This window comes from Ascaphus truei, unplaced genomic scaffold (genome assembly GCF_040206685.1).
Source record: "Ascaphus truei isolate aAscTru1 unplaced genomic scaffold, aAscTru1.hap1 HAP1_SCAFFOLD_1822, whole genome shotgun sequence".
Lineage (NCBI taxonomy): Eukaryota > Metazoa > Chordata > Amphibia > Anura > Ascaphidae > Ascaphus > Ascaphus truei.
Genome location: NW_027454723.1, coordinates 1 through 17,873, shown reverse-complemented (window position 1 = coordinate 17,873; position 17,873 = coordinate 1). Strand labels below are relative to the sequence as shown.

At 44.0% G+C, this 17,873-nt stretch overlaps 2 long non-coding RNA genes across 2 annotated transcripts in view; both read left to right on the top strand.

Annotated features, from left to right (window-relative positions):
• Positions 1 to 1,498, top strand: part of LOC142476970 (uncharacterized) — a 31,136-nt gene extending 29,638 nt beyond the window's left edge. Inside the window, exons 19-20 of the long non-coding RNA XR_012792094.1 lie at positions 268 to 387; positions 1,409 to 1,498. This is a non-coding gene — a long non-coding RNA (uncharacterized LOC142476970). The remainder of the gene's footprint in view (positions 1 to 267; positions 388 to 1,408) is intronic.
• A 1,457-nt stretch (positions 1,499 to 2,955) lies between these two features.
• Positions 2,956 to 15,727, top strand: LOC142476969 (uncharacterized). The gene is made up of 6 exons (XR_012792093.1): positions 2,956 to 3,058; positions 6,679 to 6,798; positions 7,785 to 7,882; positions 9,449 to 9,559; positions 13,234 to 13,343; positions 14,715 to 15,727. It is a non-coding gene; the product is annotated as an uncharacterized LOC142476969 (long non-coding RNA).
• Positions 15,728 to 17,873: the final 2,146 nt, after the last annotated feature.

The window sequence follows — 17,873 nt, the reverse complement described above, 5'->3', positions numbered from 1 at the left end:
TCACATGGATGACTTGCGTGGTAGAAGCTCAAGAACAAGGATGTCAAACTCCAGTCCTCGAGGGCCGCAAACAGGCCAGGTTTTCAGGATATCCCTACTGAAAACCTGGCCTGTTTGGGACCCTCGAGGACTGGAGTTTGACATGCATGCTCTAGAAGGAGCACAGCTGTGGGTGGGAGGTGGATTTGCTTTGCATCAAATGGTTTGGAGCAAGGTTTATTGTATGTATTATCATAATAACAATGCAATGCTTAACTTTTATTTCAGGAGGGATGACTGCAGAACAGAAGTGAATATTGAAGCCATGTGTTCCTTTTCTTGCAAAAGAGAAAATTTGAAGGACAGTTGAAGAGAAGGAAAATTACTACACAGAGACAGATAAGCAATGTGTATATTTCTCATTTACCATTTAGTATTTGTCGTTTTATTGACTCCACACAATCCGGCTGCTACGGGTTTCACATTGAATATTTTCATCTCTACTCTACCCCTTCCTGTGATCTGAACCATGCAAGTTTTCGTTGATTCAATACATCATGAGTAGAGTGTGGCTACAGTATGAAGTAAAGACCCAAGGACCACATCTACTACCATTCATAACAAGAACATGTGCAGTAGCGCACAGCTGCAGTTCTATGTGATTGTTATGAAAGGTTGAGGTGGTTCAATTCTATGAATCTGGAGTGGGATGGATCCTGTTTGCATCATATGGTTTCATCTAGGCCAGTAGATTATATAACTCTCAGTACAGGTTACACATGGCATCAGTATTAGTGATTTAAAGAGGAGGAAAGCTTCAATGTGGAGAACAAAGCCAAGTAATGTTGAAGTTACTCCTTTTACCATTTACTTGGTCAGTCTGTACTGTCTACTCTCCACACAGCTGCTAAGGATCTTCCATTTTAAATACTTTCACCTCCTATTCTGCACTGCTTTGCTGCCCATTATTCAGAGATGCGTTCCAGTCATGTTTAGCACTCTGAATCTCTCTGCAGTCATTGGTTCAGCACATCATGGGTAGGAGCATGGCTACAGATACAGCAAGCTATTATTATTTTACCGGCTGATCACCCATAATATTGCATTAAAACATAGAATATCACTTAATTTCCAAAAGATTCAGTGATGCTGATAATGCAGAATCTCACAACATTTCCCATCATAATGCCATAATGCACAAGTGGGAGAAATAATCCTTGCTATATCTGTACATTGTGTGACGTATTACCTCAATGACCAATGAGAGCAAGTACATCTTCTGTATAGAGCGGCTGTGTTATGATGCAGTTATTGATCATCATTGACATAATCACAAGAATCTTATGCAAAGGGAAATTGTCCGCAGCGAAGTGAGATTTCAGCCCCCAAACGTCTGTAATATTAATGCAATGTCTTACTTTTGTTGCAGTGAACACTGAAGAGACGGATCTACTACAACACTGTACAGGATGAGCATACGCTACAAGCAGCAAAATGATCTTGCAGTTGACAGTATGTTGTTCTGGTAATGTGCACAATTATTATTTATGGGCTACACACCACAGTGCTGGACATATTCTGTTAACTTCAACTCTACTCCTAACATGGAGATGTCTTCCTGGTGTTACTGATTCAGTACATCATATGCACAGTGTGGTTATGATATGATGGATTGATTTAATGAACCCACCAACCAATGATGACATCTGCATCATCTTCTGTAAAGTGCAGCTACAGCATGATATTATCAGCATTTGGTGCGGTATAATCAGAGGTATCTATGTGCTTTTGTGCCTGTTTTAAGTCCTCCAGCTTAACGCCCCTACACCTCCCACTACACAGGCATACTTACTTATGCATATACTGACATCTGGCATACCTACACACACCCCAGGGCCACTTCCTTCCCCTGATGTCAGGGAGAGGATGGGCATGCAGAGTGCAGTAAGTCTCCACGTTACTCTGGCCAACAGTCTTGGCCTACCTCCAGCATCTGTCACCCACAACATCTGTTCCCTCCTTGTAAAGTGCTGAACTATCTCACCTGGGTCAGTGCTATAGCTGATCACAGTGCCCGATCAGGATGTCACTGTGACAGGCAGCAGTGCAGATTGACCGGTCAATCAATGCAGTGCCGCAACATATGCACTAAATGAGATTTCCGTGCCCCCAGTCAGGTTACTCCCTGGGCAGTGACCCTGCTCACACCCTCCCCTAGTTCCACCTCTGATCACAATTATCTCTCTTGGAGAGTGTAGCAAATTGGAGTTGGGGGAATCTCACCTCTGCCATGCATGGTCACAATCTGGGCACAGGACCCAAATAGTGGGCAATGTGGCACTTCTTACAGTAGAGAATAAGTAACTTTATTCTTTACTTGTGTATTAAGGACCTTATTTGCATTAAATTCAGTCCACATGGGACCAAGACTTTCTGGCTTACTGAACAAAGTGGAATTGTTTCGTAGAGGGTGGAGAATTGTATTTTATCTGAAATTACCCCCTCTGCACAAAATACAAACAATTATACCCATACAAGTACCTTGTGGAAGTTGTTGCCCTCTATCTTCCTGTGGTCTCTCCCTGTTTCTCACCGTGCCTCCTCCCATTTCCTTGCACCTGTGCGTCTCCGCATATATCCCTATACTCAGAGCCGGCTCCGGTCAGTGACATGGGATGCCCAAATATGAGCATACCCATATATGGGCATCCATGCCACTGACCGGAGCCCGCTCTGTTGCGGATATGGAGAGAGACTGGGAGATTTACATCCCCTTATAATTCATATGGTGCATAGTACCGGCACGTATTGTTTTACCGGTACTGTGTACCTTCTTACTTTCACACTGGTACAGTATGTGCTGCAGTGGGACTGAGAGGGATATATTGGTAACACATAGTCATTGGTGGGGGAATTCAATCCATTTTGAAAATAGTAATGCATTGTTTTTTACTTTTTTTTTTGCAGTAATGAAGAATGAAAAAGTTCTGTTAAAATTGAATTGGACGTGAACTGGATTCAGCATTTCATCATCAACTCTGCACCAGTGTGAATTGACGTTCTTTAATGTTCTGACAAGGTACATGCAACATCTCTTCCTCTACCCCTACACCACCCTCTGCCTCTTGCCTCTCTCTCCACCTCCCTGCTAAGCGTATTAACCCATCTAATGTAATCCACATTCCTTGTCTCACTTTACTCTTCCCTTCTCACGTGCCCTCTGGAATGTCTGCTCTACGACTAACATGGTCTATTTGTACATGACCTCTTCTGCTCTCATCATCCACCACTTCTCATTCCCCTCACCCCTGTCCTACTCGATACCTCAGCTTAATTGAACTCTCTCCTCTGACATCTACCCTTATCTCTAACCTCTCCTCACTTTCTGCTTAAACTAGCTATCTTGTTAACTCTTACAATGCTATCATCTCCTCCTCCCTCCTCCTCCATCATCTATATGCCCCTTCTAGGCTCTGACACACTCATCCCTCTAAGGCCGTGATTATCATGGGCACACGCTTGGTCGTCCACAGTGCGTGCGAGCGATGCAGGGCCTCCCCGTCGCCTCGGACCTCAGTGCAGGGATTGCTGGAGCGACAGGCATGCGCTAACTTTGCCTTCTGTTGCGTGCTTACTATAGACGCAGCCTAACCCATGCATTGGTTTAATTCACAAGCACGCTCTCATCACACTTCATCACATCACACTGCTGCTCTTAACACCTATGGAGGAAATCTCACAGTCTGATTTTCTACACTAAACCTTTGTCCTGTTCTGTAAAACTCTGCTCCTTTTTTTAAGGTCAAACACTACTTTTTCCTCACTCATCAACACTCCAATTTCATTCACACTGTCTTCTATGTATTTGAGTCCCACCACTGACTTTCTCCTCCCACTTAACATCCATCCTTTATTTCTCCTCAAGCCTTTGCTCACTTGAGGCAAGGTGGATGCCATCCACAAGTAGATTCGTTCTCTCCCTTCCCCCTCTCTCTTTTTCTATCTAGATCTCATTGCACTCTTGACTCCTTTTTTCCTGTCACAAAGCTGGAACCTGATCTTCTCTTCTCCCTCTACCACATGCCCTCTCAATCCTATATTCTCACTCTCACCCACATCTTCAATTCCTCCATATCCTTTGGCTCTTTCAACTCTTCCTTTTAAGCATGCAGTGGTCACCCCTATTCTCAAAAATAACCTTGACCTTGTGTGAATTTCTAACTATCGCCCTGTATCCGTCCTACCATTTGCCTCCTAATTGCTAGAACGTCTTGTGATCTCCCGTTTGATCAACATTCTTAAATCACATGCTCCTCTGGGCCCTTCACAATCTGCCTTTCCCAATGTAACCAATTATGTACATAAAGAAAATTCCCAAGGTCCATTTTACTTACTAATCCTGCTTGATCTCTCTTCTGCTTTTGATACTGTCAATCACTCTTCTCATTCATATTCTAAACTCTTTCTTCGTATCCGCAGCAAACTTATATCCTGGTTTTCATCATACTTCTCCATCACACATTCTCCATCTCTGTTGCTAACGTGTCTTTGTCTCCTGTTGTTTTGTCTGTTGGTATACCTCAGGACTCTGTTCTGGGACCTCTCTCACTACATACTATCACTAGTTGACCTTATCAACTATTTTGGCCCTTGATATCATCTCTATGCAGATGATACACACACCTATCCACCCTACCGTCACTCCTGCAATTTAGTTCCTAGTTTCGGGTCGCCTCCTGGCTATATCCTCCATGGATGACACTCTTCTGCCTTAAACCTAATGTCTAAAACTGAGCTCCTCATATTTCCCCCTAAATCTGGCCTAATATCACCTTTCTCCATCGCAGTAAACAGTACTACCATCATCCTGTCATGAAAGCACATTGCCTAGGAGTAACATTTGACTCTTCCCTTTCCATCTTCATTCACGACACTGGCTAAAGTTTGTCGATTCTTTCTCTGTAATATTTCCAAGATTTGCCCTTTTCTCTGTCAATCTACTGCTAAAACGCCAATGCATGCCCTTATCGTATGGGTTAACATACTGCTAACAGGGCTCCCTGCTTCACAACTTTCTCATTTGCAATCTATCCAAAACTCTGCTGCTTGAATAATTTCCCTTTCTCCCACAACAGTATCTGCTCATCTCCTCCTCCTCCTTAAATCCCTCTCCTTGCTTCCCATCAAGTTTCAGATCACCTACAAAGTTCTCCTCCTTACCTTTTTGTTAAGGTTCTCTATTAATGGTGTACCGAGTACCCGGCGTTACCCGACACATTTCCAGCTACCCGGACATTACTCGAAACCGGCCACTGAGAAGTGGACTTGGCCGGGTAATACCCGGCGTCGGGTAATGTCAGGGCAGCTGGAAATAATCTTTTATACTTACCTTTCCTAAGACATCTAGGATCAGCAGCAGCAGTCCTCTGATGTTGGCAGCATCAGAGGTGTCTTCACCTGGCGGGGGGAGCTGCAGGAATCACTTCCACAGCACCGAAGCAGGTAAGCTGTGTCTGTGAGCCTGCAGCTCCCCCGCCGGCTGAAGACACCACAGATGCTGCCACCGTCACAGGACTGCTGCTGATCCTAGATGTCACCGCCACCCGGAAGGTAAGTGCCAAACCGTGTACCCGACCGGGTAGAACCTTTCATTTTGGCCGGGTACCCGTTACCCATTTTTTTATAGTTGAGGACCCAGTCCAACACTATTCTCTATTCATCTGCTCCTTCCTACATATCATCTTTGGTCTCGTTATGCCCTTCCTCGTCTCCTAAGCTCTACTAATAACTGTCTCCATTATACTTCTTACACCTCTACTGCGCACTCGCTCTCTTGCCTGAAACCCTTTCCCATCAATTTACCTGTGAAACTCACACACACTCAGTATATGCCAACATACCCTCTTCCACCCACATTTAAGATCAACCTTAAAATTCACAACTTAAATGAAGCATTTCAATAGCTTTTACTCGTTGCTACTGTCACTCATTCAGTCACTAACTATTGTTCCCAAGAAGTGCTTTATACTACAAGTACCCACCATTAAGGACAAGCATTGTCATCTACTGCACTTGTTCCCCCACCTGTTGTCTCTCTGTAAGTCTCCTTACATTTCTCTTAGATTGTAAACTACCCAGGACAGGGATTTACTTTCCTATTGTCTGTTTTTGTTTGTTGAACTTATTGTATAATAATTTCCTGTACTTTTTGGTCTCTCTTGTAAAGCGCTGAGTACACAATGGGTGGTATATAAATAGAGATATATGCAGAGTCTAGAGACAAGGCACACGTGTATAGGTAGCTACAGTTTATCCGGGACCGTATGCATCCTTGAAGTGCCTGTCCCAGTTATTTTCTATTGATTGCAATGTAGGAGTGTCTGTCCTGTCTTATTTTTTTTATTATTATTATTATTATTATATATACAAAGATATATACAAAGATTGTTTCCTGTCGTTAGCATGACATTGTGTGACACAGTGTGATGTCATTGATTCAGTAGATTGTGTGCAGACCGGGACTGCAGTACAGTTTCACTGACATGAATAACTTGTGTGGTAGAAGCTCTAGAAGGAGCACAGCTGTGGGAGGGAGGTGGATTTGCTTTGTATCACATGGTTTGGAGCAAGGTTCATTGTATGTATCGTCAATAATAATTATAATAATAATAATGCAATGCTTAACTTTTTTATTTCAAGAGGAAAGACTGCAGAACAGAAGTGAATATTGAAGCCATGTGTTCATTTTCTTGCAAAATAGAAAATTGAAGGACAGTTGAAGAGGAGGAAAATGACTACACAGAGACAGATAAGCAATGTGTATATTTCTCATTTAGTATTTGTCGTTTTATTGACTCCAAAAAATCCGGCTGCTAAGGGTTTCGCATTGGACATATTCACCTCTACTCCACCCCTTCCTGTGATCTGTACCATGCAGATTTTTGTTGATTCAATACATCATGAATAGAGTGTGGCTACAGTATGAAGTACTGACCCAAGGACCACATCTACTACCATTCATAACAAGAACATGTGCAGTAGCGCACTGCTGCAGTTCTATGTTATTGCTATGAAAGGTTGAGGTGGTGCAATCATATGAATCTTGAGTGGGAGGGATCCTGTTTGCATCATTTAATTTGATCTAGGCCAGTAGAGTATATAACTCTCAGTACAGGTTACATATGGCATCAGTATTAGTGATTTAAAGAACAGAAAAACAGGAGTGGAGAACAAAACCAAGTAATGTTGAAGTTACTACTTTTTACTATTTACTTGGTCAGTCTGTACTGTCTACTCCCCACACAGCTGCTAAGGGTTTCCATTTGAGATACATTCACCTTCTACTCTGCACTACTGTGCTACCCTCTATTCAGAGATGAGTTCAAGTCATGTTTACCACTCTAAATCGCTCTGCAGTCATTGATTCAGCACATCATGGGTAGAGCATGGCTATAGATACAGCAAGCTTTATTTTACCCTAATATTGCATTAAAAAATAGAATATCACTCAGTTTCCTACAGATTTACTGATGCTGATAATGCAGAATCTCACCCTCCCATCATAATACACCAGAGGAAGAAATAATCCTTGCTATATATGTACATTGTGTGACATATTGCCTCCATGACCATTGATGGCAAATACATATTCTGTATAGAGCAGCTGTGTTATGATGTAGTTGTTATTGATCATCATTGAGATATAATCACAAGAATCTTATGCAAAGGGAAACTGTCATTAGCATAGTGGGATTTCAGCCCCCAAACTTCTGTAATATTAATGCAATGTCTTACTTTTATTGCAGTGAACACCGAAGAGACGGATCTACTACAACACTGCACAGGACAAGAGTATACACTACAAGCAGCAAAATGATCATGCAGTTGACAATATGTTGTTCTGGTAATGTGCACAATTATTATGTATGGGCTCCACACCACAGTGCTGGACATATTTTGTTAACTTCAACACTACCCCTACCATGGAGATGTCTTCCTGTGATTGGTGTTACTGATTCAGTACATCATATGCACAGTGTGGCTATTATATGATGGATTGATTTAATGAACCCACCAAACACTGATGACATCTGTATCATCTTCTGTAAAGTGCATCTACAGCAGGATATTATCAGCATTTGGGGTGATATAATCAGAGGCATCTATGTGCTTTTGTGCTGGGTAAAGTCCTCCAGCTGAACCGCCCCCCGCCCCGCACCCCCCTACACCTCCTGCCACACAGGCAAACTTACTTACACACACAGCACACTTACTTATGCACACTGACACTTGGCATACCTACACACACACACCCCACAGCCACTGGCATGCATGCAGAGTCCTGGGCATGCAGGATGGGCATGCAGAGTACAGAATATCTCCACCTTGCTCTGGCCCGTACTCTTGGCCTACCCCCAGCATCTGTCACCCACAACCTCTGTTCCCTCCCTGTAAATTGCTGCACTAACACACCTTGGTCAGCGCTGCAACCGATCACAGCACCGGATCATGTCACTGTGATAGGAAGCAGTGCTAATTGACCGGTCAATCAATGCCACGTGGCAACATACGCACCAAAAGAGATTTCCATGCCCCCTGACAGGCTACTCCCTGGGCAGTGACCCTGCTCATCTTCCACCTCTGATCACAATATTCTCTCTTGGAGAGTGTAGCAAATTGGAGTTGGGGGAATTTCACCTCTGCAGTACATGTAGAGTCCTGTATGCAGAGTACAGAAAGTCTCCACCTTAGTCTGGCCCGTACTCTTGGCCTACCCACAGCATCTGTCACCCACAAATAATACATACACTAATACTCCCCACAATACACACTTTAATACCTCCTCAATAATAATCTCCCCAATAATATTATAGTCTTAAACACAATATACACAATACCCCCTAACACAAGATACCCAATCTAACACTCTCCTCTGCACCTCAACATAATATACACACTATAATACCCTACACACAATATAATACTCCCACACACACACAATATACACACTATCCTCCTACCGCCATAAAACACAACCAATAATACACACACACTTTGTGGATGTTGGGACCAGCTCCTTGCATGCACCAGTGAAAGAGAGAGGCCTGCCATCCGTGCCTCCCTCCGTTTCCCATCTTCTCCCTGTCTCTCTCCCTCCCTTTCTTTGCATCTCCCTGCATCTTTGCGTATACCCAGTCAGTGACGGCTCCGGTCACGTGATGCCTTAATATGGGCTTATCCATATATCTGTTGCAGAGATGGAGAGAGACCTGGAGATTTTACATTTCCTTATAATTCATATTGGTACTTAGTACGGGCACTTATTGTTTTATCAGTACTGGGTACCTGACCGTACTGGCCTACGAGTGAGAAGGCAATATTGGCATCACACAGTTACTGTTGAATATGTCATTCAATCCATTTTGAAAATAGTAATGCAATGTGGTTTTGTTTTGTTTGCTTTTTGCAGTAATGAAGAATGAAAAAGTTATATTAAAATTAAATTGGAGGGGAACTGGATTCAGCATTTCTTCATGAACTCTGCACTTGTGAGCATTGACCTTCTTGAGTGCCCTGACAGGTACACGCAACTTTAAGACTATAATCTTCATCAACTGCTGTGCAAGCTTTCGTGCTATACCTCCCCCTCCGGTTTTGATTTATACATTTGCTCTCTCAATTCATGTCCTCTAATATCTGGAGGCTCTCTCCTAGCATTTCTCTCTACCACAGCACGTCATCCCAATGTAACCTCTCTCTTGTTCTTTCTGTTTACTGTTTCCTCACTCCTCTGTAAAACTTTTCTAATTTCTCTAACTTCCACACTCCTGCTTTTATCCACATGTTCTATACACTTTCCTTCCCCTACCTTTGCATGTGTCTACACAAAGCACCATTTGTACAGACCTCTATTGCAGCTATTTCTGCACTGCTCAATGAAATGCACTCCTGCACATCCTATTCTCTTCCACCTTCCCTCATTCTCTACGCCCCCCTCTCAAAGCCCCCTCTCTCTATGTCTCCTCTCTCTACGCCTATCTGTCTCATTCTCTTGACGCCCTTCTCTCTCTACATATCCCTATCTCTGTCTCTCTCTACACCTATCTCTGTGTCTCCTTCTATGCTCGCTGATGTTGGGGGATATCTCTTATAATCTTGGACCGGCTCATATACACATCAGGCCTCCCTACTAAGAGTGTTAACCTATCTAATGTAATCCACATTCCTTTCCTTACTTTTCTCTTCCCTTCTCCTGTGCCCTCTGGAATGTCCACTCTTACTAACAAGGCTCTAGTTGTACATAACCTCTTCTGCTCTCATCAGTCACAATCAGTCATTCCCCTCACCGCATCTTACCTGTCCCACTGATTTGCCTCTGCTTAATTAAACTCTCCTCTGACATCTACTCTAACCTCTCTTCTCTCTTCTCTCTCTTTCTTTCTGCTTAAACTAACAATCTTATTAACTCTTACAATGCTATCCTCCTATCTATATGCCCCCTATAGGCTCTGACACACTCATCCCTCTAACCCACACCTTTGGCTAAATTCCCAAACACACTCATCACACTTCCACTCGCTGTTCTTAATACCTACGGAGGAAATCTCACACTTTGTTTGATTTTTCTACAGTAAAAATGTCTCCTGTCCTGTATAAAGCTGCTCTCTAGGGCTAAATACACTACTTTTTTCCACACTCATCAACACTCAAATTTAATTTACGCTGTTTTTTTTCTCTGTATTTGACTCCCTCCACTGACCTTCTCCTCCCACTTGCCATCCTTCCTTCACTTCTCCTCAAGCATTTGACTACTTCAGAGGCAAGGTGGATGCCACCCAAAAGGAGATTCCTTCTGTCCCTTCCCCCTTCTCTCCTTCTACCCAAATCTCCTTCTGCACTTGACTCCTTTTCTTCTCTTACAGAGCTGGAAGCTAATCATCTTCTATTCTCCCTCTACCACATGCCCTCTAGATCGTATCCCCTCACACCTTACTGCATCTCTTAGTCCCCACTCTCACCCACATCTTCAATTTCTCCCTATTCTCTGGATTTTTGCCCTCTTACTTTAAGCCTGTAGCGGTCACCCTTTTGTCAGAAACAAACTACACCCTATGTGCCTTACTAACTACCGCTCTGTATCCCTCATGCTGTTTGCCTTCTAATTGCTAGTGTCAACATTCTTAAATCACATGCCCTCCTGGATCCTTTACAACCTGCCTTTCGTACAGCACGTTCTACAGACTGTGCTTAAAGCTAATTCCCAAGGTTTTTCCCTACTAATCCTACTTGATCTATCGGCTGCGTTTGATGCTCTCAATCACTCTCCTCCTTCATATTCTAAACTCTCTCTTGGTATCAGTAACAAAGTTCTATCCTGGTTTTCATCATAACTTTCCTGTCACACATTCTCCATCTCTGTTGCTAACATGTCTTCGTCTTCTATTGATCTGTCTGTGGGTATACATCAGGGCTCTGTTCTGAGATCTCTCTTTCTCTCTACATACTATCATTTGGTGACTTCATCAATGCTTTTGGCCTTAGATATAATCTCTATGCGGATGATACACACACAAATCTATCCACCCCTGTTCTCACTCCTGCAATCCAGGCCCTACTCTTGGGTTGTCTCCTGGCTATATGCTCATGGATGGCACTCCACTGCCTTAAACTTAATGTCTAACACTGGGCTCATATTATCCCCTTTCTCCATCACAGTAAACAGTACTACCATCTATCTTGTCATCAAACATGTTGCATAGGAGTAACATTTGGCTCTTCAATTCCATCTCCATTCACATGCACGGCTATGGGTAAAATGTGTTGCCTCTTTCTCTGTAATATTGCCAAGATCTTCCCTTTCCCCTCTCAACCTACTGCTAAAACTCCAATGTATACTGTTATCCTATAGGTTATTTTAACATACTACTAACAGGCCTCCATGCTTCACAACTTTCTCCTATGCAAAACTCTGCTGCTTGAATTATCTCACTTTCTCCCACAACAGTCTCTGCTCATCTCCTTAAATCCCTGTCCTGGCATCCCATCAAGTTTTTGTATCACCTACAAAGTTCTCCTCCTTACCTTTTTGTTAAGGCTCTCCATTAATCTGCTCCTTCTTGCATATCATCTTTGATCTCTCGTTATGCCCTTGCTTGTCTCTTGCACTATAACCATAACTGTCTCCTGTAAACTTCTTTCACCTCTACTGTTCTCTCACTTGCCTGAAACCATTTTCCATCACTGCACCGTACATGTGAAACTTCCTCACACTCAGTATATGCCAACATAACCTCTTCCACCCACATGTAAGACCAATCTTAAAATTCACGACTTAAATCAAGCATTTAAAAAACTTTGACTCGTGGCTACTGTCCCACACCCACAGTCACTGCTAACAACTATTGTTCCCAAGATGTGCTTTCTACTAATTGTACCCACCATTAAGGACATGCATTGTCATCTACTGCACTTCTTCCCCCAACTGCTGCCTCTCTTTAAGTCTTCTAACATTTCTATTAGATTGTAAAGTTCCCAGGGCAAGGATTTACTTTCCTATAATCTGTTTTTATTTGTCGCACTTATTTTTTAATTATTTTTCCCCTCTCCCCTAATGATATACATACACTACCGACACACTTTATTGAAGTGTGGTCGGTACCGCAAGCCGGGAAATCTCCCGGCTTGCTAGTGGCCGCCCCTCGGCGTGCCGCGCGTCATAGACGCGCGGTCACGCGTCATCGGGAGCGTGCGCCCCCTGCACGCGTGTCCAGGGGCTCCCCGAGGGAGCCCTGGTGTCCCGCGATCGCGGGACAGCGGCAGGGGGTTCCGGGGGACCCGGCGGACGCGGCAGCGGTAGGGAGAGCGCCCCGATCGGAGGGCGCTCTTCCGCTGCTTCGGCGCGCGCCCGTCACACTCGGGCGCGCGCCAGGCTACTGCTGCGGCACAGAACGGGCAAATGCTCGAATAAACTGTGCCGCAGCAGTATAGGTTTTCCTGTCATTTGCATGACAGAGTTATTATGGTTAACTATTGCATCATGTAGACTGCCTTTTCAGTGTGATGTAATTGATTCAGTACTTTGTGTGCAGACTGTGACTGCAGTACAGTGTCACGAACATTAATGACTTGTGTGGTAGAAGCTCTAGAAGGAACACAGCTATGGGAGGGAGGTGGATTTACTTTGGATCACATGGTTTGGCGCAAGGTTCATTGTATGTATGATCATAACCATGCAATGCTTAACTTTTATTTCAGGAGGGAAGAACAGTGAATATTGAAGCCATGTGTTTCTTTTCTGTCAGAAGAGAAATTTTGAAAGACAGTTGAAGAGGAGGAAAATGACTACACAGAGACAGATAAGCAATGTGTATATTTCTCATTTAGTATTTGTCGTTTTGTTGACTCCACACAATCCAGCTGCTAAGGGTTTCGCATTGGACATATTCCCCTCTACTCTACCCTTCCTGTGATCTGTACCATGCAGGTTTTTGTTGATTCAATACATCATGAGTAGAGTGTGGCTGCTGTATGAAGTATTGACCCAAGGACCACATCTACTACCATTCATAACAAGAACATGTGCAGTAGCGCACTGCTGTAGTTCTATGTGTTTTATTAAAGGTTGAAGTGGTGCAATCATATGAATCTGGAGTGGGATGAATCCTGTTTGCATCATATGGTTTCATCTAGGCCAGTAGAGTATATCTCTCAGTACAGGTTACACATGGCATCAGTAGTAGTGATTTAAAGAACAGAAAAAACAAGAGAAACTTCAATGTTGATAACAAAGCCAAGTAATGTTGAAGATACTCCTTTAACTATTTATTTGATCAGTCTGTACTGTCTACTCCCCACACAGCTACTAAGTCTTCCATTTGAGATACATTCACCTCCTACTCTTCACTGCTGTTCTGTCCTCTATTCAGAGATGAGTTCCAGTCATGTTTACCACTCTGAATCACTCTGCAGTCATTGATTCAGCACATCATGGGTAGAGCATGGCTACAGATACAGTAAGCTTTATTTTACCGGCTGATCATCCATAATATTGCATTAAAACATAGAATATTACTCAGTTTCCAAAAGATTCAGTGATGCTAATAATGCAGAATCTTACAACACATCCCATCATAATGCACCAGAGGAAGAAATAATCCTTGCTACACTACCGACACGTTTTATTGAAGCACGGCTAGCACCGCAAGCCGGGGGATGCCCCGGCGTGCTAGCCGCACTCCCTCAGCGTGCCGCGCATCACCGATGCACGGTCACGCGTCATCGGGTGCCTGCGCCCCCTGCACGCGCGTCCAGGGCTCCCCGAGGGAGCACTGGTGTCCCGCGATGTGGGGGACAGCGGCAGGGGGTTCCGGGGGACCCGACGGACCCGGCAGCGGAAGGGAGAAAGCCCCGATCGGAGGGCGCTCCTCCGCTGCTTCGGCGTGCGCCCGGCACCCTCCGGCGCGTGCCAGGTTACTGCTGCGGCCAAGAACGGGCAAATGCTCGAATAAACTCGGCCGCAGCAGTATATCTGTACATTGTGTGACGTTTGGCCTCCATGACCATTGATAGCAAATACATATTTTGTATTGAGCGGCTGTGTTATGATGTAGTTGTTATTGATCATCATTGAGATATAATCACAAGAATCTTATGCAAAGGGAAAATGTCTGCAGCATAGTGGGATTTCAGCTCCCAAACTTCTGTAATATTAATGCAATGTCTTACTTTTATTGCAGTGAACACTGAAGAGACGGATCTACGATAACACTGCACAGGACAAGAGCAAACACTACAAGCAGCAAAATGATCTTGCAGTTGCAAGTATGTTCTGTAATGTGCACAATTATTATTTATGGGCTACACACCACAGTGCTGGACATATTCTGTTAACTTCTACCCCTACCATGGAGATGTCTTCCTGTGATTGATTCAGTACATCATATGCACAGTGTGGCTATGATATGATGGATGGATTTAATGAACCCACCACCCACTGACATCTGCATCATCTTCTGTAAAGTGCAGCAGGATATTATCAGCATTTGGGGTGGTATAATCTGGGGCATCTATGTGCTTTTGTGCCTGGATAAGTTCCTCCAGCTGAACCACCCCCCTATACCTGCCACACAGGCATACTTACAGAGCACACTTACTTATGCACACTGACACTTGGAATACACACACACACACACACACACACACAGACACTGTCATGCATGCAGTGTCCTGTATGCAGAGTACAGAAAGTCTCCACCTTACTCTGGCCCGTACTCATGGCCTATCCCCAGCATCTGTCATCCACAACCTCTGTTCCCTCCCTGTAAAGTGCTGCACTAACACACCTGGGTCAGCGCTGCAGCTGATCACAGTGCCGGATCATGATGTCAATGGGATAGGCAGCAGAGCTGATTGACAAGTCAATCAATGCAGCTCCGCAATATATGCACCAAAAGAGATTTCTGTACCCCCTGTCAGGCTACTCTCTGGGCAGCGACCCTTCTCACCCCTCTCATTCCACCTCTGATCACAATAATCTCTCTTGGAGTGTGTAGCAAATTGGAGTTGGGGGAATCTCACCTCTGTAGTGCATGGTCACAATCTGGGCACTGTACCCAAATATTGGGCAATGTGGCACGTCTTACAGTAGAGAATAGAATAAGTAACTATATTCTTTACTTGTGTATTAAGGAACTTATTTGCAATAAAAATTCAGTCCACCTGGGACCAAGACTTTCTGGTTTTCTGAACAAAGTGGAATTGTTTTCCTATAATTTTATATTCTCTGAAATGTAACATCACAATAAAGTACTCCTATTTTTTTCCTTTGTGCTTTTTTATGGACTATTCCTTTATGTATTTCACTTAATGGGACTAATTACCTTACGATTAGATTTCACTTGTATTTTCTTGGGTTACTCTTTGGAATTTCTCTCTGTGTTCATTTATACTATCTTATTTAGAGCAGTCTTTGCCATTGGACCCCATTTCTTGCCAGAGAGATCTGTAACACAGAGTATTGAAGAGAGTACAGAACAGTGGTGAAGTAGATTTTTATGCTTCTAGGCAGCCTCCCTTCTCACCATGTATTCTGCCCCCGACGGTCTCTTGCACTGCTCCCTCCTACACCCACTCTCCTCACTCTTCCCTCCCCTCCCCGCTATCACTCAATGACCCCCTCTCATTCAATCCTGCTCCCTTACTCCCCCCTCACTCATTCTTCCTTCTGCACACACAATCCTCCCGAATATCACTCCCAAACAACACACACACTAATTCTCCCCACAATACACACTATAATACCTCCTTGTGACGATAGCTTCCACAGGCTTATTAATATTACACAAAAATAATTGGATTTGAACTGAACGAGGCTTAAGATATAATAAATTGTATTTATTCCTTAGAATATAGGTGAACACAACAGATAATACAGTAACGAACAAGAAGTACACTTACTTAAGGGTTGGGGAATGAGAAGTATGATGTAGCATTTCTTTCAGCAGTGAGGAAATCATTCAGGTGATATCAGGTAACCATATCAGCAAACGAAGACAAAGGATATATGGGTGGACAGCAGTTTATAAACCATTCTCCTTCTATTCTTAACCTTAAGCACAGGGGATTGGTTTACAATTACCTCCAGCCACTCACTAACGTGGGAAAGCATTCTGACCCATGCCCCCCTGCTAGTTGGCACATGCGCAGTAGAACTCTGGGGGTCTCATTTCTGAAGCCCCACATTTACGTCAGGAATGCCAGACAGTCTACCATTTGGAGTTCTGGCAGGAAAACCTTTGTTGAAAGGTGTTAACTGGAACACTTAAGACCTGCCCTGGTTTGGGCTTCGGATAAACAGTGAGGGTGATAAAACTCTTTGAACAGCACTTAAATCCTAGACATAGCGGCGTCCCCAGGGCCATCTGCTACCTTATGGCCCAAAAGAATCTCTTCTGGGTCTTTGTCCATACCTTAAGATACACTATTAAGCATAAAACATAAACGTATTAAAATATCCGGTTCCGTTAGGTTTAGCAGGTCCAAACTTCCCAGTTCGCATTGCCAGAACTGGGACACCATATGGTCCAAAAAGCGACTTGCTACGACCTAAGAAACCGAAGTTACACCAATGCACATTAAATCATTTTAATACAAAAATCTCCATTGAAAAAGAAATCTCAGCTTTTCACTAAATCCCCATTGAAAACAACGGGCAGCTCCGCCATAGACTTTCAATGGTAAATCGCCGCCATTGAAGTCAATGGGGGTTTTCTGCCATTGAAGTTTATGGGAAAAGTCCCGAACTTCAAGGGGGTCCATACTCCGTCGGGTTGGTCCAAGCGGGTCAAGGATGGTTCTGCAGCGATGCCGGAGCAGTGGCTACAGATACCCCAAACCCTGATCCGCTGAACCCTCCGGAACCGGAGATATGGATTCCTAAAATTCAGCATTTCTCACTTAGTCATTTTTCTGAGCCGTTTCTGCCACCGCCGGAAAAGCCTATGGCGCGACCCGCTCTATCTGGTTCGACCCTTATCGGGGGTCCAGGATTCGGGGACCCGGTGGTGGTCGAGTGGGGGGACGCTTAGGAACTAGGGGCAAAAAGAATTTTATCCCTAGGTGCCCTAAAACAGTTTATTTCCCCGCTAATTGACGTTGAACTTGACCCAGTGATTTTAGCTCTTTTGAAGGACATTGTATCCGCTTTGCGGTTTGCGGTCTGGACGGCAGCCAACTAGGTTACCTCGAGGCATCTCCATTGAAGTCAATGAGCCCATTGACTTTCAATGGGAAACCGCCGCTCTCCCTCTCGGACGCCACCTGCTGGTCACTACAGGAAACAGGACGAAAACAGCACAAATTCCTATTGAAATGCATTGAGCCCTAATGGCGGCCAA